We start from the raw sequence: 25,679 nt of genomic DNA, 5'->3' as shown, positions 1-25,679 counted from the left end.
ACCAAATACCGGTACTATCGGTATTTGGATGATGCTACCAATTGTAATCAATTGGAAGGAGGAGAGGTTTATGTGAAAGCTTCACTAAGCTTTCACTTAGGACTATAATGCCAAAAGTGTGTGTATATGTACTCTCTATACATATATGGAAAGCAGGATCTGTTTACTGAGTAAAACTGGTGTATTTTTCCCCCTAATGAACTATAGCAGAATCTTTCAGGAGAGTTTATCTATATTCATGCTATATGGAGTTCTCAATTTTGGATTTTAGAACATATTCTAATGGTGCCTGGACAATATCAATATCATGCCCAAATACCCTGGTTGGCCATTTTTCTCCTACAATTTATTAAATTTTGTGGTGTTCCTATAGAAATTGTATGTTCTATGAGATATATATATATATATATATATATATATATATATACACACACACACATATATATATATATATATATATATATACACACACACATATATATATATATATATATATATATATATATATACATATATATAATTATATATATATATATATTGTGGGCTTCATTTAATTATTTTTGGATTCTGTATAGAATCTGTCACGGCAATAGTGTTTCTGGGATCCGTATCGGGACCCCAGGGACTAGCTGTGGCAGTAGTGTAGTGGAAACTGGGGGGCTGGATAAAAGTCTTGCTCATAGAACTTGCTAAGGTGAATCCACACAAGGAATAACTTAAATAACTAACAAGGTATTTATTTCAGCAGTAGAATGAAGCTGAATTCACACAAATGGTTAATGGTTTGCAATTCAGATAACAACAGATGAAGTTGAATTCACCCAAATGGTTAATGTTTGCAGTTCATATTACAACAGCAGATGAGTTGAATTCACACGAATGGTTAAAGGTTTTCAGTTCATGTAATAGCAATAGATGAAGATGAATTCACACGAATGGTTAAACTCACTGAGAGAAGTCCATAATACAGCAGCAGGTTGAGGTTGAATTTACTCAGAGGTAATGGTGGAGACCTGTACACAGTGGGAGAATAGAAGCAGTAATCCGGATGAAACTGAGTACACATGAAGGGTAGATCTCAGTATTCAGCAGGTAGTTTGGAGCAACAAAACAAAAGCCACTGTAGATCTGGAACCAGAAACTAGAAAGTGTTGCAGGAGGGGACTCTTATAGTCTGCAGAGGAAGCCAATTGGGGAATGGGATCAGGTGTTCAGAATTAGCAGGAAGCTTAGCAAATGTCTCACGCAAGATGACAGCCTCCGGTGCTGCAGACAGACCATACGACCAGGAGGAAGATGTACAGTAATATGGTACTGCCGACTGGTGTAAACAGGACTAAGACTCTGATTCGCGACAGAATCTTTGTGGTTCAACAGATGTTTTTTTTGTTATTTTGTTATTTTGTTCATTGTCTTATTGGAGTAAAAAATATATTTATACACTTTTTAACATTTACAGATTGATTTATTATATATCTGTTCTTGTGATACTTTATATATCAGTGTTTTTTTTTTTTTGTTTGTTTATTTGTTTGTATGTATGTATGTATTGTTTATGAGGGTTGATGGACTCTACTAAAGATGCAGTGTAATTATTGCCTCATATATGTACTTCCATACTAGAATTTTAAGCCTTTAATATTTAACTGAAGTCGTGCCCGGAAGGGTATTAGCTTTTTCTGTTTTCTGTTTAGGCCTAAAATAGGCACTTCCTTTATCAGACCTTTGCTTGAGTAATTTGCCTGCTCAGCTCCTGCTGCTTGCCACACTTTCTTGGATCCATGATTACCCATTTGTGTACTGATCCATCATGCGTCTGACTACCCACTTGTGTACCGGCACGGAAAATGTCTGACTACTCACTGTATATCTGCTCGGCCATTCATTATCAGCATCATCATCATCAACATTTATTTATATAGCGCCAGCAAATTCCGTAGCGCTTTACAATTGGGAACAAACATTGATAAAACAATAATGGGTAATACATACAGACAGAGAGGTAAGAGAACCCTGCTCGCAAGCTTACAATCTATAGGACAATGGGAGTTAGAAACACAAGGGCATGTGCTACATCATATTGCACAATGGACCAGCTAGAACGCAAAGGTAAAAGTATTGAGTGGGGTGTGTGTGTTGCAGTGTTGGTCAGAGGGTTGTTGTCTTGCGTTAGCTGTGTAGAGGTTGGTAATAGGGTAATCTAGGGAAATTAAGATATCATAACCTTCTCTGAAGAGGTGGGTTTTCAGTGAACGCTTGAAGGTTTGAAGACTAGAGGAAAGTCTTACTGTGCGAGGGAGGGAATTCCACAACGTGGGTGCAGCCCGGAAAAAATCCTGTAACCGAGAATGGGAGGATGTGATGAGAGTGGAGGAGAGATGTACATCTTGTGCAGAACGGAGGTGTCGAGTGGGGAGATATTTCGAGACCAGTGAGGAAATGTATGTCGGTGCAATTTTGCTGATGGCCTTGTATGTTAGTAGAAGAATTTTATATTGGATTCGTTGAAATACAGGCAGCCAATGTAGAGACTGACAGAGTGGCTCAGCAGAGGAAAAACGGTTAGTAAGGAAAATCAATCTAGCCGCTGCATGCAAGATAGATTGTAGGAGTTCAAGTCTCACTTTGGGAAGACCAGTACGGAGGGAATTGCAATAGTCGATGCGGGAGATGATGAGTGCATGAATTAATGTTTTTGCGGTGTCTTGTGTGAGATATGTACGTATTCTGGAAATGTTCTTTAGGTGTATGTAACATGATTTAGATATAGAGTTGATGTGGGGAATAAACGACAGTTGTGAATCAAGGATTACACCTAGGCAACGGGGGGGGATTTATGGTCATGTTATCAACAGAAATTGAAATGTCAGGCAGGAAGCTTCTGTTTTTGGGTGGGAATATTATTAATTCAGTTTTTGAAAGATTGAGTTTGAGTTGGCGAGAAGACATCCAAGATGAAATGGCAGAAAAACAGTCAGTAAAGCGAGACAACACAGATGGTGAAAGATCAGGAGAGGATAGATAAATTTGTGTATCATCCACATAGAGATGATACTGAAATCCAAAGGAACTTATTAGTTTTCCAAGAGAAGTGGTGTAGATAGAGAATAGCAGAGGACCTAGGACTGAGCCTTGTGGTACTCCAACTGATAAAGGAAGCGGAGCAGAGGTGAATCCAGAGAAATTAACACTGAAAGAGCGATTAGATAGGTAGGATGAGAACTAGGATAGGACAGTGCCTTCAAGACCTAGGGATTGTAGCATTTGTATGAGGAGAGAGTGGTCAACAGTGTCAAATGCAGCAGAGAGATCCAGGAGAATTAGAAGAGAGTAATGGTTATTATTTTTTGCTGTGATCAAATAATTGACAACCTTGGTCAGTGCAGTCTCTGTGGTGTGTTGAGAGCAAAAGCCTGACTGAAGAGGATCCAACAGGTTGTTTGCTGTAAGAAAGTGTGTGAGGCGAGTGTAGGCAATTCTCTTGAGAAGCTTGGAGGGGCATGGGAGCTGGGCAGATGGGGCGGTAATTTACGAGAGAGTTAGGGTCAGAATTTTGTTTTTTTAAAATGGGAGTAATCACTGCATGCTTGAATAGTGATGGAAAAATACCAGTAGAAAGAGAGACATTACAGATTTTAGTTAGAGGGGGAATGAGAACAGGAGTCAGGGACATACCAATTTGTGAGGGAATGGGATCAAGAGGACAGGAGGTAGAGTAGGAATAAGAGAAGAGAGTAGAAACTTCCTCTTCATTTGTGGGATCAAATGAAGAGAGAGTGTCAGAGGGTGCTACAAAGGAATTGAGCCTGAATTGATTGCCTGTCAAGGGAGATGATACCATTTCAAGCCTTATCTTATCAATTTTGTCCTTGAAATAGGAAGCAAGATCCTGTGCACTGATGTTAGTTGGAGGATTTGGGGCAGGAGGATTCAGAAGAGAGTTAAATGTGTTAAAGAGGCCTTTGGGGTTAGAAGCCTGAGCATAGATGAGAGATCGGAAGTATGCTTGTTTAGCAGTGTCCAGAGCATTTCTATAGGAGTGGTAGATATCAGTATATGTGAGGAAATCATTAGAGGCACAAGATTTACGCCAGTGACGTTCTGCTTTATGAGAAAGTTTTTGTAGAGTTTGTGTTACTGTAGTGTGCCACGGTTGGCAACAAATGCTACGCGAAGTATGTAGTGTCGCTGGAGCCACTTGATCCAGGGCAGTTGCTAGGGTTTGATGAAAATGGGGTACTGCCCGATCAGGGGAGGAAAATGTAGAAATTGGGGAGAGAAGGTGTTGGAGAGAGGTGGAAAATGGTTGAAAATCAATAGAGTTAAAATTCCTGTGGTTGTGAGGAGGCTTGGAAGAGTTTGACATTAGGGAGAGTAAAGAACTGGGGGTGAAAACAAGATCAAGACAGTGGCCATCCTGATGAGTAGCGGATTTAATCCACTGGGAGAGGTCAAGTGTGGAGGTTAGAGAGAGTAGTTTGGAAGCAGCATTGGAACGTGGATTAGAAATAGGGATGTTGAAATCACCCATGATGATGGTGGGGATGTCAGTAGATAAGAAGTGAGGGAGCCATGCAGAGAAGTGTTCAAGAAATTGTTGGTGTACACCAGGGGGGCGATAGATGACAGCAACATGCATAGAGAATGGGTTAAAAATCCTAACAGCATGTACTTCAAAAGATGTGAATGTGAGTGATGGAACACTTGCTAGAACTGTGATTGTGCACTGTGGGGAGAGAAGTAGTCCAGCCCCCCCTCCTTGTCTGCCTCCCGGTCTGGGGATGTGGGTGAAATGGAGACCACCATGTGAGAGGGCTGCAGGTGAGATAGTGTCTGATTGCGTGAGCCATGTTTCTGTTATTGCTAGAAGGTTAAGGTTGTTTGAGAGGAAGAGATCATGAATGGAGGTAAGTTTGTTACAAACAGAACGTGCAATCCAAAGGGCACATTTAAAGGACTTTGGAAGAGAGGGGAGACTGGAGATGCGTTTAAGGTTTGCTGTATTTCTGTAGTGTTCAGATATATGCGTGTGGGAGAATTGAGGGGGACCTGGATTAGTGATATATCACCAGCTAATAGAAGCAGGGATGAAGAAAGGTAGTTAAGATGATTGTAAGATGTGTGTTTTTTTAGTTTCTGGTGGCATGGTGCGGCTGTTAAAGGTTATTGAATTTAAATAGGAAAACAGTTCATGAGTGTTCACTAGAGGTGAGTGAAGTAATGAAGGGGCAATGTGGACAGACGTGTGTGTTGCAGGATGGGTGAGGGATAATATAGTCCTAAGGATAATGCATGAAAAGAGAGAAAGAAATATATTTGGCAAGCATGGGATTTATGAGTCAAATAGCAAAATGAGGGAATTAAGGAATTACCTAATTGCAATGTCCAGTGTAATCAGATAAGTAGTGCAGAGCTATGCTGCAGCAAATGTAGTTTATCCATGGATGTCTGAATAGTATAGAGTAATGATGTGGGAGTCATGTGAGGGAATGGGTGGAAGTTTTGAATGTAGATTAATAAAGAGCAAGTGATTGAAATAGCTGAGTTTTTGCAGAGTACATGGGAGAGGAGAATGGTTCAAAATCAGTATCATTCTTCCTAATTGTGATGGCAGACCAAAGCATTAAGTAGAACTGAGAGCACAAGTGATAAGATAGGGGACTGAAATAACTGTAGCAATGGTAGGGAGTGGTTGAGTAAGTAGTACAGCAGGATGATTAAACATAGTAGAATTTTGCAGTTTAAACAAACTGACAGATAAAACAAAACTTTTATGAAATGCGAAGAAAATAAGATCAGTGTCCAAAACAGTCCTCATGCTGCATGGAGCTGTAGCCAGGGTGAGTTGAAACATCAGAGGTAGAAAATGGAGTTTCAAGTGAATACTGACTGTAGTCCTTGTGTAGCTGAGTTAATAGGCAGAATGTTCTTCTCCTGTTTCCTCCTGTTTAACTCCGGTATAACTCCGAATTATGCTGTTTATTTTTTTACACTTGTATCTATACACTTAGAGCTATACACACTAACTAAACAGCCATCACTGGTTTTGCAGCCATTATATTATGAATATATCTGGTTAACAGACACATGTGATCAGAGTTCTTCAATCAAGCCCACAATGAACTCCCCCAACCAACACTAGCCATAAAAGGTTTAAACAAACAAATAGTAAAAGGACAACTTGCAATAAGGCTGTAGTAACTACCATTAGAAATAAAATTGCATTTTCTTAATTTCAGATCAGATTGTTGCAATAAGGCTGTAGTAATTACCATTAGAAACAAAATTGCATTTTCTTAATTTCAGATCAGATTGTTGCTATAAGCTGTAGTAATTACCATTGGGCCATTGGGCTTCAAGTAATTCTGTGAGGATACCACTCTTAGCTGGGATGGCAGCTACCCTCTGTGGAATTCAACTCACCTCGGGTAGATCAGAATATATCCAAAATAGGACTTTATTATGACAGCACAACACCACAAGATGTTCACAAGTTACAGGGGCAAATGGTAGCATGTATCCTCCAGCAGCCTCTTGCAGTCAGCACTCCAAAGTAATAATCTCTGCCTCTTTCAGATTCTTCTCCCGCAATATTACCTCTACCGATTAGCAAAACAGTTATGGTGTCGCCCAGCCTGGGTAACTGGCTCACACCGACCCTGTCCTGGGTAGGATTTCCTCAGACGGCACCAAGATGCCTGGCCCAGAGTCCTTTTCGCTGATGTCTTATACACCAGGATCCTCCAAGCTAGAATAGCTCCCTTGACATTCTGCTTTCCCTATATTCTTCCCTGTATACACAGGAAGTAGGGTCAATTGTCTCAAACCTCCCACCTTACAGCAGGGGCACTTTTGCTTCTAGACATACTGACCCTGTTATCTTGATTATACAATAGAATGACTTAACTCAATAGCTGTTTTGGCTGGATACACTAAACATGGGTTACAATATTACAGCAGAGAATGACACTGCACGCTTACATGAAACATTAAGACTTTTGACACATTGCATCAGCAGTGTTACGCCATCTGAATCTGTGATACATTTTGATACAATAACATTTATATTAATACATATTGATACATTCCCCAATGCTATTTCACCAATATATTACTGTGGAGGCACATTGCATATCATTTAGAAGTTCTAACCTCATTACCTCTCAGATTACCTGTTGACCTAGATAATTAACAAGAGCTGCCATTTGTTAATTCAGACATTGTTCTGATTACAAACCAAATCTAAGCTTCCCCTAATAACAATGGACATTTGAGACAAATGGTAAGTACATTAGCTAACACTAGAAAAATGACTGGCTGCTGGTTATTTTCACATAGTATGGCAATATTCTTTATATTTATACTACATACAATATTGCAGGTAATAGCAAGGGGAAAAATGTACCTAATAAATAATATTACACATAATACCCGATGCTCTGGTGTATATACTTAGACTGGGCCAAGGATAAAAAGTATTTAAACCATGAGAAAACGGGTGATGAATGCAAAGTTCTCAGTCCAGTAGCACCCCGTTTCCTCACAAATACCACCATTGCTATAGGATACTCAAGCCTTCAATGGAATCCGCCGAACATATAACTATAATAGGCACTTCCTGGATCAGACTCTTGCTTGAGTATTCTGAATGCTCAGCTCCTGCTGCTTGAAACAATTCATTGTATCCGTGATTAACCACTTGTTACTAACCCTGGATAAACTATTCTCCTATATATCTACTCGGCCATTGGACTTCAGATAATACTATCAGTATTGTTACAGTATACCAAGTTACTCCTTATTATTGTTTATTTATATAGCTCAAATCATATTAGGCAGCACTGTAGAGAGAATATCTAGTAATTCACATCAGTCCCTGCTCTATCGAACTTACAGTCTAAATTCCCCAACACGCATACAGACACATACTAGGATCCATTTTGTCAGAAACCCGAATTAATCTCCAATATGCTTTTGGACTGTGGAGGAAACCAGAATAACCCATGCAAACACAAGGAGAAAATAAAAAATCTGCAGTATTGAGGCACTTTATTGCTGCAGTGCTAATCACTGGGCCACTGTTCTACCCCATTATATGCACTTATGTGTTTTAAAACTAACCATGGTTATTTAATGGCCTATGTTTTATTACTTATTAAAAATATGAATATGAGTTATATTTAACAGACTAAAATATGCTTTGAATCTATCTGAAGTACCACTGGAGTACATATACCACCATTTGAGAGCCTACGCTACATGATTCTAAATGTATTGTTATGTACACATTTTAGTGACTTTATCTATTATCTATTTATCTATCTGTATCATCTATTTGGATTGATGCATTTTACTTTATGCATTTGCATTTTTTAAATATATATTTAACATATCTTTAATTTATGTGCATATTACTTTTTTCATTTTTTTTTTACTTAAAAGTACTGCCACTTTTTGCAGAATCAGTTTTACAGTAGCTAGTATTCACCTAGCCTAAAAGGCTAGGTGAATACTAGCTACTGTAAAATCACATAATCACAGAATCACAGAAATGAGGACACCTGAAGATCGCACATCACACACAGATCAGTGAGACAGAAAAAAACTAGCAAATATGGACAACTGTACTTAATGATTTAGTACTTTTCTCTGCAATATAACAGGGGAATATAACTGTGTGTATGGTCCAAAAACTATTGCAATATCTGATAAGGATCCTATTAAAGTTGATATGATTAATATGAGCATGCCCAAAAATTACAGTTAGAAAGGAGGCGAACCCTATCAGCGTGTGCGTGATGAATTTTTTGGACAACACTTGCAGGCTACAAATACATAAAAGGACAATAATGTATATGTGGAATAATAAGTTTAGTCAGGCATACTTAAAAATGACCTATATCAAACAAAATTGTGGAGTAAAACATTGTAAATTCAAGCAGGCTATCAGGTTCGACATGATTTAGCTAAATGGCTTCATTGTGTACTATTTTTTACAGTTTCATGCAAACCATGAAACAAACATTGATCGTGAACTGTGATCTGCAACCTTGGAAACAAATAAAATATGTAAACCTAATCATGATCGTACCTATGAAACAAATTAAATTTGATTGAATTTTAAACTAGTTTGAATTATTTCAGCATTTCTGATATCTCTTCAGGATGATGTGCAATGTAGGATTTAGGGTTTGGAAATCAAGGGCCTGATACATCAAGGCACACATTCTGAGTGCAACCTGCATTTAGAATTAAACGCGTATATTTTTTTCTTTGCACACTTCCAAATTCATCAACAACATATATGTGCTGTTGATATCGGAGGCAGGTCTGCTGTGCTCTACTACACAAGATACTGCTAGATATGTCCATTACCTATGTGGATTATTAATTCCCAAAAGAATGTACAGGTAAGAAAAGAAAATATTAAATAATGTCACCTGTTAATAATATTGGCAGTATAATAAATATATATATATATATATATTTATATAATATATTAGGATGTTGTTAATGTCTACTGAGCAAAAATTACATTTTTACAGTCGCTTGTAATTGAAAACACATGTTAAAGCATGCCTACAAGACTGTCATCACTACTGATCAGGACTTAGACTATCCCTTAAGCTGAAGCTAGAGACACGGCAGAAAAACAAATAACTTTGAGATGGGTAGCACAGTGGCTATGTGGTTAGCACTTTGCCTCACAGCACTGGAGTCATGTGTTCGATTCCCGACCATGGCCTTATCTGTGTGGAATTTGTATGTTCTCCCTGTGCTTGCGTGGTTTCCTCTGGGTGCTCCGGTTTCTCCTCCCACACTCCAAAAATATGCTAGTAGGTTAAATGGCTGCTATCAAAATTGACCTTAGTCTGTGTGTGTGTGTATGTTAGGGAATTTAGACTGTAAGCTCCAATAGGGCAGGGACTGATGTGAGCGAGTTCTCTGTACAGCGCTGCGGAATTAGTGGCGCTATATAAATAACTGATGATGGTGATGATGATGGGGCACAGCTGGATTCGGATGTGACTGCATGTGCTTGAGTTTGACATGTCCCTACTTTAAATTGACTACAGTGAAAAACACCCTTCCCTGCCCCCGCTCACTTCCCGAAATTATAGCCTATAGTAAGTGCTCTTTGAGTTTGAATATGTAGCGGACAGGATTGTGTTCAGATGTATCTCTCAGTTCTGGACATGTGCAGAGAGATTTGTGCACAATACACTCAAAATCGGCAGAATTGTGTCTTGAGGAATCAGGCCCAAGTGTCCTTTAAGGAATTTAACACAGTGATATACTTGTATTTTGCACCAATATGAGTTTGATGTTTCTTTCACATATTAAACCAATCAACAGTGTATTTTTATTATTTGAGCTTTGTCACCAGAGTTATTAGCATGGTGTTTAAGTTTTTGTTTTGAAGTCTTAGAGCACTTTGGCATACTCTATGAAGTTGCGTAATCAGAGAATAACATAATGGGTCTGAATCTGTTTAAGCACACTTAAGCACATAAGTATCTGAAATGAAAGATACAAAGGATGGTTTATAATAGCAAGAGGAAGATGAATGCAAAGCAATGTTCATCTCGCTGTCTATTTAATTACATTTGCAATTCTGAAATGTGTATTTTTACAAACAAAAGACATGTCTGACCTGAAATGTTTGCTTTTGTTTGTTTAAAATATGCTCAATTGCTTAAAAAAATTAAAAACATATAAGAGTAATTTCCGGTCAAAATTCTTCTAAATTAGTAAAATTCTGAAATGTCATGACAAAACAGCACATATAGTCAAAATCATGTATTCATTATTATTTAATTATTTATTATTGAATTATATTCAAATTACACTGTATAATATTAACATTTTATTTAATAATAGTTTTGAATTTGAAAAATCACATGTCAATTTCCTACATTAAATGCTTTGGTAAATCACAAAAAATGTCTTCACCAAAAGGGAGCCCCATAAAATTTACTTTTAAATCCCCTCATTATTACAGTATGCTAAGAAAACCTATTAAAAAATAACTGCATAAAATGCATACATCTATTCCTTCTAATTAACATGCTAAGAGGCCTATCACGCATTCCTCAACTGTATTAACCTAAGCAATATAAAATCTATACTAATTAGTTTTTTTTTTGCTAGTACAGGATAATTAACCAAACAAATTAAGAGAATCACGCACCGTTAGGACTCTAGAGAATGACTGTCATAGACTGCTCTGTCATTCCCTTCAGCCTTAAAACCAAACTAACATATAATGTGAAAAAATATATACATGCAATCTGTGACTATTCACAGAGAAATTATGGCACAGTCATAGGGCCCAGGGGATGGCAGGCTAATTAAAACATAATTAACAAAGATAATGAGTGGCACTCTCAGATATGAGTACATCCTCTTTTTCAGAAGGCCTGTGTAATTTAATAATCATGGGGAAAAATTCATAATTGCATTTAAATTAACTCTTAGTAGAGAATTGTTAGGATCTATAAAACCTATTTATTATAAACATCTTGTTCATAGTTACGTTACTCAGTGTGACAGTATATAATGTATGGCACTGTTTTCATGTTGATGGTGTACATGTGCAGATCTCAGTCACTGTATCATAACTTTAAGTAAGCTGGTTTTCTGGTAGAGAATAGATGACAGTCTGCAGCTAAAAGATTATTTGCTTCTGTATCTATCATTAGCCTAAACCTGACATACTAGACTGATCATGATTGTGTAGATTGTGCCACGTGATCTAATGGGCCAATCTGTAAGGCGAGAAATAGATCTAGATTTCAATTAAATGTTTAGGTGGATCTTACAAATGGGCAGTTATGAAGTCAGTGGTCCTATTTGTAATTATTTCTTGGCCTCTGACCTCTAAAAAATGAGTTGAAGTAGTGTTTGAACCATGGGCTTCTTTGCTAAGTCAAAGACTTTAAAAAGAATGAGAAAAAAGTAGGAGAAAGACCTGCATGAAATTCCTTTAGACATTTTGATGATGCTAAAAATAGGGTAGGATTTGGATATTTGGAGGATTTTGATATTCACCAACTTGTACCACAATTTCATTTTCTACTTGGTTACATTTTGTTTACATATTTATTTTCTTAAACGTTCCACATTGGTTAAATATATTTAAAAAATGTTGAACAGTGATGCATTCATCGAATTTTAAATGTATTTTCATTATTTTTTGGCAGAAAAGAAAGCTAGAATAAATGTAGTGAATTTCTCTGAACTGTATGAGTCAAGGACACTTAAGATTGAACAAAGAAAACTGAACTCCTATTATTTCCATCTGCTTCTATCCCCTCATGTGACAAATCTTCATGACCATGAATAATTCCACAATTCTTTCCAAAGCTTGCTGTCATCTGGTTGTGTTTAAATGTGTTTTCCTTTTTTTTCTATTTATTGGATTTTGATTGTTAGGTGAATAAAATTAGAAATTAATATACACAAGGTTAAAATAGTTTACAGCATACAACAATAATATATTTACATAAATAATGAAAGCTAATCTTAAAGATGTATGTTAAAAATGTAGAATCTAGACATAAACATATAAATATATACTATATAGTATTTACAAAGCATTTACAAAGTATTATACATTATTACTTCTCTAAAACTTAAATATTGGCAGCTTAGCTCAGTGTCTATACTTATAGCTAGGAGCAGATCATAGGAAGCTAAAAGGAGAGTGACAGAAATAACATAACTAACTAGTATACTATATTCCAAATGTTATTCTTTGAATGTGAGCACTAAATCTGTTGTATACACTGCAGACAATTTCTCCTGATTTGATATATTTAACAATTTTACCAATGACTGAAAGTCCCGATCATCATGCCAATTCATGCATACACAATTACATGGTTGTACACGATTTACCATCAGATCTCTGATTTTCATCTGTCATAACCATTGCTTCAAGCTATCTTGACTCTGTACACACTGTACAGATATCTGCCGACCCTGCAACAATATGCTAAAGTAATTTAAATAAAGGTCTGAACCTCAGCACCCACAACACCCACAAATATACATCCATAAACAGGAAATAGCATTATTGCCATTCATTCCTTTGTTCTGCTTTGTGTATAGTGTACTTTTGGCAAATCCGTTCACAACTGTACAATTGTTAATATTTATTATAATTTAATCACCCCTTAAAATAAACAAAAAGCTTGTGCTTTTTTGCTTCTCGCCATGGTAGCAACGCTGCAAACACTCAAGCATAAGGAAAGAAGATGAAATAATATGACTTGTTGGACCAAGGGGTAGTTGCTGAGGAGCAACTCCTTTTCACACATGCCACTGATAAATGAGATATGGGACAACAGTCCTGATGATTTCAGGAATTTTCTGCGGATGGATGATCTACATTCCAGGAACTGATTCACCCCCACTCATCCAAAAGGAGAAAATAAATTATAGAGACCCATATCTGCAGAACAGAGACTGGTAGCTAGCCTATGATTTTTTGGCACAGAAAGGACACTTGCTGATCTCAAGTACAGAACAGCTTCACTGCTAGCTCTGGACTTGATTATTCCTGAGACCTGTGTAGGCTATCATACAAGTTCTCCAGGGGCAATATATGAAGTTAAAGAAATACTTTTTTTTTAACAAACTTTTTTTTATTAAAATAGAAACTGTACATATTAACACATTAAAAAACATCACCAACAAAAAATTATATTTAAAGGTTTTAAAAGTAAACAAACTCGAACACAAAAATAAATAGATATATATAAAACCTGGGTGTGAGAACATGACTACTGAGAAAGACAAAGAAAGATAAAAGTGAGATGAGGAATGGAGAGGGAAGGAGAAGGAGGCATACCATAGATAGAGCCATAGCATATGGATGGAGATAATGGTCAGAGTTCTGGACCAACATGAATACGAAACAAGGGAGCAGTGAAAGTTGAAGAGTATTCTAAAAAACATGTCACTCACCGGACCGTGAGTGCCTCTGCGCTGGTGCGTGGTTCTCTATCCTTCCTGCCGGCGCCTGTCCTGAGCCGAGGCCGTCCGCCATCTTGATGGACTGCGCATGCGCAGCATCCATGAACTCTTATGACCTTGCTTTTAACCTAATTGGTGGATCAATCACCTCTCCCTATTTAAGGCACCTGTGGCCATGATATTGTTGCCTGATCTTGAGTCTCATTCCCTGTGAGTCTCTGAAGGTGTCTCCTGTGTCCTGCTCGTATCTTCAGTTTCCTGCTGGATTACCTGCTCTGCTCATCGGCGGTTCCCATACCCGCTACTGACTCCTGTGTCCTGCTCGTGTCTTCAGCTGTCTGCTGGATTACCTGCTCTGCTCATCGGCGGTTCCCATACCCGCTACTGACTCCTGTGTACTGCTCGTGTCTTCAGCTGTCTGCTGGATTACCTGCTTTGCTCACCTGCGGTTCCCATACCAGCTACAGTCTCTCAGCTCTCCTGCTGTGCCTGCATATCCTCGTTGGACAAGCTTCTCTACTCAGCAGCGGTATTCATACCCGCTATAGACTATTAGCCATTACACTGCATATCTGTTTGAACAAGCTTCTCTACTCAGCAGCGATATGCATACTTGTTATTGACTATCAGTTGTTATCCTGCATATCCGCTTTGGACAAGCTTCTCTACTCAGCAGCGGTATACATACCCGCTATAGACTATTAGCTGTGACGCTGCATATCTGTTTGGGACTAGCTCCTCTGCTCTCCAATTGTATTTATACAGTTATAGACTCTTATCTCTCCTCCACTTATCCGCACCTGGACAAGTCCTCACCTCATCACAGCAGTGGTACAACTTGCTATACGCAGACCACTGACTCTCCCGCTACCTACCTACACCTGGACAAGTCTTCCCTTCACAGCAGTGGTACAACTTGCTAAACGCAGACCACTGACTCTCCCGCTACCTACCTGCACCTGGACAAGTCTTCTCATCACAGCAGTGTACAACTTGCTATCCGCAGACCACTGACTCTCCCGTTACCTTCCTTCACCTGTTCACGTCCACTCTACTCTCCTACCAGTACAGCTGCAAGTCACTGACTCTCATCTATTCCATTGGCATTCTCTCTCCATCTGCTGTTATATACGTTCCTACTATTCACCCTACTGCCAGAGGACCGCTGTGTAAACCCCGCCCCTCTGGTAAGCATTATCAACTGGTGAATCCTGGGCAGAACTCCTAGTGCCCGTGACAAAACATTAAAGAAAGTGAGTATTAAAACTTTGTAAAACTTGTTAATAAACGATTTTAGCAATTAAAGATAAAAATAACTATTAGTAAGATTAGTAAAGAATTGTACAGCAACACAGAAAAGATAACGAGAAGGAACTATAGACAAAGTGGAGATAAAAGAGTAAAACAGACATAGTACTTTGGGAAATAACAGAGGAACTGAAAGAAGGTAATTAAAAATATTTAAAAAGTTAAAAAGCGTAAGGTGTACACTATGCCTTTATGTTAAAAAGTGACATCTATATTTCAGTTGGTATGAACCATCATGGTAGCTTACCTGGACAACCCATGAGGGATATAGTCACAAAGTGATTTCCAGGAGTGTGTTAAAAATGATGTGTCCCAATTAATTTTTAAACATAATTCAATATTGATTGCCTTCATTTAGATACCATCGTCATTTCAAACGAAAGTATGGAAGGAGAGAAGGAGGGGCCAAACATCAATAGTTTTCTGGCTACCGGGGGTGGAACAGGTATGGCTGAGAAGATAGAAAAGCTGAATGAATATTTTAATGAATTGAGAGCAAACATAAATGATGTCGAAAAAAAATCCTCAAACTCAAGAAGCATTATGTTGATTTGTTTCACATGTATGAAAAAATATTGTTTGAACCCTCTAGCCAGCTCAAAAGTTAAAATACTTTATTTTGTTATATCATTGTAATTAGTATGCAGTATTAAACTTATGGTTAAATAATTATTGCTGATATGATGGGGGTTAAATAATGATGTTGATATGATGTAAAAACAAATGTTTATAATGGCCTTTATTTAGGCCTATACATAGGACCACAGCAGAGCAGCCATGCTGTATCCTTTGTACAGCATGTGTACTTGAAATGGTCCCAAATGTAGGCCTTAATAAATGGCAATTTTAAACATTTGTTTTTCCATAACACAAACACAAACAGATCATATCTATATCTATCTATCTATCTATCTATATATATATATATATATATATATATATATATATATATATATATATATATTCAAAAGTAAAAAAAGGAACAGCGCTGACTTCTGAAGCACACACATCCACTCCTGAGTCCGTGGGAATAGAAGCAAATTATTTTATTAAAAACATATCACAAAAGTGAGTAAAATAAACACTGGCCAGTGTAATCAAACATTCAATGTACTCATGAAATTACATGTCAAATTGCTGCCTAACATAAATGACACCTAACAAGGTGTAAATGTGAATGGATAGAGCTGCCAAAGACAGATTCGAATCAGTAATTGAAATAGACTAGAAGCACAGTTTCGATATCCAAATGTTCAGTCAGTTGAATAGTGAACTCCAATGTCCCAGTGGAACAAATAAGCTGATAATGCGGTGTGGCCACACCAAAACGTGCACATAAACAGCGATAAATAGTCTCCTCGCTACTCAATAAAACATCACCGTGATGGATAGGATATCAAAAACTTGATTACTGTGCTGTCCGACACATCCACATGGAGTAGGATTGACCTCACTTCATACACCGCTATGCGGAAAACATAGACAGACCTGGTCCAATGAAACGTCCCGTGTAGTGGTCTGGAGTACATACGGCAACTCCCAGTTGTCAATTACAGGCAATACAGCCGATTCTCCGCTCTGGAGGCAGATGGAATTCTCGTGTCTCCCAGATAGAAATAGGCCAATGTGACAAGCAAGTAGTGAACGTGCCAACGAATGTCTAGTTCTTACAAAGTCTGTGCAAAGGCCTCGGAAAATGACAAGCTCAACAGCATAATCTCATTAGCAGACACAATGGCCAAGTGTAGCTAGTAGTAAACTGACGCGTTTCTTCACTTGCAAAGTGATTTCATCAGAGGTAATAGTGTACTATATCCGGATCTCCCATTTTATAGCCTTAATTGAATTAATTAGTCGACCACTGATTCAAAGCATGAAACTAATCTTTTTCATCAAGCTTGTAGTATTGGGGCCGATTCTGCCAATCATAATCCTTTCAGACTTCGCTGATCCAGTGCAATAACAGAAGATACATATATGTTGATATACAGATGGCAAAACCACACTATTAATAAAGTATATCAGTGTGACTTACCAATGTATGCTTATATATGTAAGCAATATCTACTGAATATAGAGAACTGTTACTTTTATTAATAAATATATTAACCATTAATACCACCAAAAGCAGTTGCCACCTGGCTTTCTGTATATAATAATACTATATAATTTCATCATCTATTTCATCATCTAGTAAAGGCCATATGAGCACATGATGATATACACTACATATGAACTGGTGCAGGATAGCATAATGTTAATTTTGCATTCTTTGCCTGAGTGAGGATGTTTAAAGGTATTTCCTGTCTCTATATATCGACCTGTTATACAATTTGGACACTTAAAGCAACCTGTGCTTACCTTTGTAAATCTATCAATAATTTCAGATAATTTAAAGTTTGGAACATCCATGCATATCACCAAGTCTTGATGTTTCACCCCCGTTTATAATCTGTCCCGCTGACAAAGAAGGCACTATTGTCATACAGGGTACTAAATATAAATCTGAAGTATACCTCCAATTGAATGATGTTGCTACATATTGATGAATATTGATCTGAAACATTGGAATGGATTAAATACACTTTTTTGATACTATTACAGTTTGACTTAAATCCTTGAGTGTCGCCCCACTTGGAATATCACCTGGAATATATATATATATATATATATATATATATATATATATATATATATATATGTGTGTGTGTATATGTACACTCTTGTATACAGTTACACACAGATGACATATAGAGCACGTATAAAGGGTTTGTTATAGATTCACTATGAAAAGGCCACTTTCCATGTGCTTCACTATTAGATAACACAGCATATGGGAGACGTAAGAGACAACATCATAACTTTAAATATTCACACCCAGACAGATGCCACTGTTGGAGTAACTATTGGCCTGATAAGTGGGTGAACTAATCTGTAGGGTGTACCCAGCTTTAGATTGTACACTAAACAGCTAATATTTGGATTCTATTCTTCTTGTCGCTTGACTACATGCCTAAACTCAGCTACACCTCCTGCTATGAGTAATCTGTTGGATCACTCTTACATTACCTTGCATAGTGTTTCCCTGGAAGTTTGTACATCTTAAAAATGGTGTTGCAATATTAAGAACTACATGAATAAATGCAAACTGATTATTATTGCTCTCTAATTTTAAGTATTATAACAAGATTCATCATACTAATCAAATTAAAACTATGTTTAAGTCAGTGTTGGCTTCATTAATTTTCATTGAATGCAGCAAAGAGCAAATCAAAATGGTACATGGTAGACCATCCGTGAGTACCTAAACTTAACTTGGCTTTATAGTGTCTGCAAAACAAAATTAGAAGCACTAGCTCTTGCACAAAATTCCTGTTTTTTGCATATGTACGTTTTACATGCATAACCTCCAAATTCATCCTTTACATGGCAGTGATTATGATGTGCCCTTTTCTCTTTTAAATCTCTCCATAGGCAGATTGGAAGATGCAATCCTCATTTTCACCACCTTCCTGAGCACGACAATTGGTGGGAATAGTAGTGATCAGTTTCAGCCAATAAACACATCTGCTATTAGACATATGTGCATTATTTATAATTTGGCATTTTCAGGAATACATGAATTTAATACAAGAATTCAAACATGTGGACCACATTTTTTTTGAAGAGCTATATATTTCTCAGCAACCAAGTCTTTGCAATTGACTTAAGAACCTTCTTTCTTGGATTGTATTAAAATGGAAGAAAAGAAAGAAAAATAATTTGTTCAAGGTGGTGAATACAGTACTCCCTTATTTTCTATTTTTATTTGTATTTTTTATTTTCAACATCTATTTTAGTTATTTTGATTTAAAATGTAGCGTTAATTTATTTTTATTTAAAATATATTCATTGTAAAACAGTGACATATAAAAAACGAAAAGTGCAATGTGAATAATTCAATAAATAATAAAAAAATTGTAAAATATAAATACTGGGTGCATTTAAATTGTCTTCTGTCTTTTTTGATTATAATTCAGTATTCAGGATTAGTAATAAGGAACATTAATTTGTTCTTTTTGGATTTATATCTCCTTTAAGATAACTTAATATCATTCCTTACATGGAGGTTAGGTTCTAGCAGTCTAACCCCTTCATCTTGGATGCTACTACTCATATTATTCACTGTGGATAAAGTTTAAATTGTTTTATTCTAAGTCTCCTAATAATGTTCACAATTGGCTGGCATGAACTGAGGAGAAGTGTGTGGTGAGAGAATGAATGCCAGGAACCTGGGACAGAGGGGAAGAGGTTCCACTGCAAATTTGGGAGCAGGTACATGGCCTGCTGCCTCGATGGGCACATTATATTATAACTGAGAGAATATGAGTGAAATGGGACAGATTTAAGGGAGACATTACCTCAGAGCGTGGCTGCATATAAAAGAGGAGAGGAGTCCCAAAGTTAAGAGACCCACAAAAAGGGGAAAGAATTCCCATAATAATAAGGAGCTCCTGAGAGAAAAAAAGGAGAACCACAAAAAGGAGGGGGATTGCTGCCAAACCAATTAATAGTTTCAGTATCGAAGCTCTGCTATATAAAGTCCTCGGCATAAATGTATCAAGCTGAGAGTTTTCCGGGTGGTTTGAAAAACCAATCAGATGCTAGCTATCTTATTTAGTACATTCTACAAAATGCAGTGGCGCACGCAGGGGGGGTTTCTGAGTCTCTAGAAACCCCACCCTGCGCTAACTAAGTGGCCACTGTCCTATACAGCAGCCGCGGCGCTGTCAAAGAAGCGTCCGCGGCGGTGCTGTATTGTATACAGCACCGCCGCAGACGCTTCTTAGACAGCGCCGCGGCTGCTGTATAGGACAGCGCTGGCGAAACGGAGCTGCTGCGCATGCGCAGCAGCTCTCTCTCCTTTTTTTTTTTTTGGGTCGGCGGGGGGAAACCACCCCCCCCGACAATCCTCTGTGCGCCGCTGAAATGATTACTAGAATCTGATTGGTTGCTATAGGCAACATCTCCACTTTTCAAACCCGCTGGAAAACTCTCAACTTGATACATTTACCCCCTCATGTCTAGAGTTGGGAGAGCATGTAAAGAGACCCTAATGAGAGGGTTGCTGCAATATTTAGTATAGTAGTATTTAATGTGACTCTAAGGGGCAGAAAGGACGGCAGAGAGGGTGCTGTAGTGTGTGAAGGGACTCAAGAGTACACTAGTGAGAGTGTCAGATCTACCAAGCATGGTTGAGAATGCTATGGACGGAGAGGGCATCAGAGCCGGCACAAATTTGAGTGTGAGAGAATCCCAGTAGAGGCAGGGAGAGAACACAGCAAAAATGTGTTATAGCCCAAGAAAGAAGGCTCCTATAGAACAGGGGTGCTAGAGTGAGAAAAAAGATGAACATATTTATTTTGGTGTCCTTTTCAACTCAAGTATCATGCTGGAGTGAAGAGTGAAAGTGCAAGTGAGGAAGTGCATTACCTGGTCATGCACCCCAGAAATGAATACACTCTGTAAGGGGGTTACATTTTATTACTTTATTATATTGTGTGACATCTTTCATATTTACTATTAACACTGTCAATCCACATCTCTACACCATGTCAACGCTTTCTCTCCTCAATGATGAGTGGTAAGTATGCAGACTTGTTACTCCTGATTTACAACTGGCACATATGCTAGTGTTTAACAGCTGAATGCATGTTAATATGCATCCAGCTTAACACATGCATGTGTGCATGTAAATGTGCTTTGTCTTGCATGTGTCTTTTATTGTGTCTTTTATTCAGGGTGCAAATGCATCCAACTCTACATAAGCCCCTATGTCTCAAATTTATAGACAGCACTACAATGTATTCACTGTGCACCATTATAGACACAATCGTAAAGATAACCAAAAAAAATTCTTGAAAACTGTCACGAACCCCCCAGCCTGTCTCAGATACAACGATCTGAACAGCTGGTCATGACCTGTGTTACCTTAGTTAATTAACAATGAATACACCTTTTCTTCAACCATGAAGGATTTATTATTGTGTCCTTTCGTTAACCAGAACCTCTTATTAATGTTTCACACTTAAATCACATACACATGTATCATGAGCCTCCCTGGGCTTCGTAAATTCACAAAGAATCACGGAGAACACAACAGATTAAATTAACTTAATCTGACAAATGTTTCCAAGGTTTATTTACAAAAAATTATAACAAAGACATACAATATGTTGCACAAATGGGTTTCAGAAAATAAAACAGGACATAAAAAGCAGAGTCCCTACTTACTTACAAGCTCAGGAATTGGCGTGTGAGGAGTACACATGGAGAAGAATGACACATTTCAGTCGTGATAGACCCCCTTTAAAGAAATGAACACTGTACTACTGATACAAGGGATTTTTTAAACCATTTCTTGTTGGCTTTTCACCCCCCAGCTTTGGAAATTTATTTTCAACTAAGTTAGATGGATGCCCAAAATGACACAGGGCTTTTGAAGTAAATTATGGATATCCTGAGACCTGCCATTTTCAGAGGACCTGAGTTCTCATCTCTGCACGTTCAGCCTGGCTAAGTATAATTCCTCTGCATACACAAACTACTCTGAGATCTTATCTGTCTCTGGGCCTAGCTACTTTCAAGCGACCATTGACACTTGCCTAGGTCAGACTCAGGTCAGTTTGCAAAATACACTTTGAAAGGTTACATTAAATATTCACAGTGTTAATCATAAATTGAACAGAAAATAGCAATCAGTCATTAGATAAACTACATTTCGTCACAAAAACATATTTTACACAGTCTCAGTGTTTGTTAACTGTTGGATAGCATGTTCATCTCTCTTAAAGTGGATGGAATGGGATGTGTATGGTGAGATTAAAGAAAAATTTATGATAACAGAAATGATTTGCTCTATTGTTGCAAAAAATTGCTGCTCTATCTGCCTGTTCAAAAAAACTAAGGCTGAATCTTGGGCAATGTAAATAAAGAGTCAAACATGAAAACCCACTGCATGTTTTGTTGCTCTTGTATGTGAACACATGCTGAAACAATCTGTTTAAAAAGGAAAAAAAGAGCCAATTTATGTAGTCCAGTGTCTAAGCACCCATTCTCTGGCTATTCACCAACGCTAGTAGCCTCAACTCACTAGTTCACAGCTAATGCTGATAGCCAATAGTGAAGTAAATGGAGTATTCAGGGACTAAAAATAACAAAACAGAAAAATATATACCTTGCAAACACCTTAAAGGTTTTTAAATATAAATCATCTGCTACAAAAGGATATGTATACTCTTTCTATACTATAGATAGAACATAAACCTGCCTATGATAGAATAATAATGCAAGTTGTTTCCCATTGATTACTATGGCAAAGCCATTGCGAACCCTTACTTCTGTATCTACTGTTATAGAAACAAATATGGAGCAGCCTGCTTTATTAACCAATCACAATGCAGGCTGCTTCCTATTGGTTAACAGCAATAGTCTAGAATTAGAGTTGATGCTGCAGGATGTGGTGAGTAGCTGGAGAACAGGTGCCTGGACACTGGGACACACTCTCTACTAATACCAGTGCACGCGGTCTACTGGCACTTGTGTATACTGTATACTGGCACTTGTGCATTGTTAGACCTGGCAAAGTATATACTTAGGTAATAGGGCAAACTATTTATTGCCACTGTATACTGGTTATCACAGGACAATATTGTATGCTGGTCATTATGAAGGTAATATTGTTTACTTTACAATCTATAAATGTAGTATACAGTATGTGTGTATATATATTATAGATGTTAACAGACCCCCGTGTTTTGGTTCTGGATGTCATTTTCGTTCGAAAACGTTTTTCTGTTTTGGTTTTATTACATGTTTTGCCCCAAAATCATAAGGTTTTAGTTTTGGAGTTGGATTTGGATTTAGTTAAAAATGTGAAAAACAGGTAAAATTGCTCCTATATTACTACCTATAGCATTAACAGACACTTACAGCCTATTTTCTAATTATCTCTTTACAACTGTCCAAATTCTCACCAGTTTTGCCCAAAGTATTGCTGTTGACTGTCTCCAATGTATTGCTGCTGAACTTATCCAATTTGTCACACATACTACATAATAGTTACCTACTGCCTCAGTTTTTATGATGGCAATTTGCATATAACCCAGAATGTCATGAAGAGTGATCAGATGAATTGCGATTAATTTCAAAGTCCCTCTTTGCCATGACAATGAACTTTATCCAAAAGACAATTCCATTGCATTTCAGCCCTGCCACAAAAGGACCAGCTGAAATCAGGTCAGTGATTCTCTCGTTAACACAAGTGTTGATGAGGATAAGGCTAGGAACACTCTGTCATGCTGATTGAGTTAGAATAACAGGCTGGAAGCTTTAAAAGGAGGGTGGCGCTTGAAATCATTGTTCTTCCTCTGTTAACCATGGTTACCTGCAAGGAAACACATGCAGTCATCATTGCTTTACCCAAAAATTGCTTCAGAGGCAAAGATATTGCTGCTAGTAAGATTGCACCTAAATCAACCATTTATCAGATCATCAAGAACTTCAAGGAGAGATGTACAATAGTTGTGAAGAAGGCTTCAGGGTGCCCAAGAACATCCAGCAAGAGCCAGGCCCATCTCCTAAAGTTGATTCAGCTGCAGGATTGCGGTACCACTAGTGCTGAGCTTGCTCAGCAATGGCAGCAGGCAGGTGTGAGTGCATCTGCATGCACAGTGAGGTGAAGACTTTGAAGGATGGTCTGGTGTCAAGAAGGCCAGCAAAGAAGCCACTTCTCTCCAGGAAAAAACATCAGGGACAGACTGATATTTTTCAAAAGGTACAGGGATTGGACTACTGAGGACTGGGGTAAAGTCATTTTATCTGATGAATCCCCTTTCAGATTGTTTGGGGCATATGGAAAAATGCTTGTCTGGAGAAGGAAAGGTGAGCGCTACCATCAGCCCTGTGTCATGCCAACAGTAAAGCATCCTGAGACCATTCATGTGTGGGGTTGCTTCTCAGCCAAGGTAGTGGGCTCACTCACAATTTTGCCTAAGAGCACAGCCATGAATAAAGAATTATTCCAAAACATCCTCCAAGAGCAACTTCTTCCAACCATCCTAGAACAGTTTGGTGGCAAGCAATGCATTTTCCAGCATGATGTAGCACCTTGCCATAAGGCAAAAGTGACAACTATGTGGCTTGGAGATCAAAACATCTAAATTTTGGGTCCCTGGCCAAGAAACTCCTGGGTGAACAAAGAAAACCCCACAAATACTGACAAACTTCAAGCATTGATAAGGCAAGAAAGGGCGGCCATCAGCCAGTATGTGGCCTAGAAATTGATTGACAGCATGCCAAGGAAAAATTGTAGAGGTTTTCAATAAGAAGTATCAACACTGCAAATATTGACTCTTTGCATAAACTTAATGTAATTGTCAATAAATGCCTGTGACACTTATGAAATGCTTGTAATTTTACACCACTATACCATAGCAATATCTGACAAAAAGGTTTAAAAACACTGAAGCAGAAAACTTTGTGAAAACCAATACTTGTGTCATTCTCAAAACATTTGGTCGTGACTGTATTTTTTTTTAAATAAAATGTAATTGATGTAGACATCTTTCATAAGGATGTTGATGAGGGTGATGAAAGCATTGTCATTTGTCACCATTAAGGAAAAACACTACTGACCACTGTTATTCAAATCCCTATCATTAATTTGTTACCATCTCTATTGATTCTCCAGTTCAACAGCCAAAATGTTGGCGTTTGTGGGTGCCCAAAAAAATTCAGTTCTTCAGCCACAAAAGTGGCAGTCCCTATCGCTAAAATGCATGGTTTGTGAAACTATCTACATGTCCTTTTTGACATATGAGTGGGTGTGCGGTACCATGGACAATGCCATCTTGACTTTCACGGTTCTCTAACTCCATCACATGTCTAAATCATCAGCCATAATATCTCCATCTATACATGTATTCTTTGTCAGTGCAAAATTCTGTCCTCTTAATGTCTCAGAATGTGGACATCCTCACTACCGTCACAAGTCTCAGAGAGTCTCCTTTAACCCGAGGAAGGGCATTGATTGGAGTAATGAGACCTGCAGTACAGCTAGGGGTAATAGGTTTCTGAGCACGCTTAAAGCCCATTACATGTCCCAATTAGTAGAGGAACCAACTAGGAACCAGACTATACTGGACCTAGTAATAACAAATAATGCAGACGTAATATCAAATATTCAAGTAAGGGAACACTTGGGAAATAGTGATCATAATATGGTCTCATTTGAAATTAGTTTACAGAAGCAATTGTATAAGGGATCAATTAGGACTTTAGACTTCAGAAAGGCAAATTTTCATATGCTAAAGGAGTCTATAAAGTGCATAGACTGGGACAAAGTTTTTGGA

This window comes from Mixophyes fleayi, chromosome 3 (genome assembly GCF_038048845.1).
Source record: "Mixophyes fleayi isolate aMixFle1 chromosome 3, aMixFle1.hap1, whole genome shotgun sequence".
NCBI classification, from domain to species: Eukaryota; Metazoa; Chordata; class Amphibia; order Anura; family Limnodynastidae; genus Mixophyes; species Mixophyes fleayi.
The sequence above is the reverse complement of the archived record's forward strand: the minus strand, read 5'-3'. Positions refer to the sequence as shown.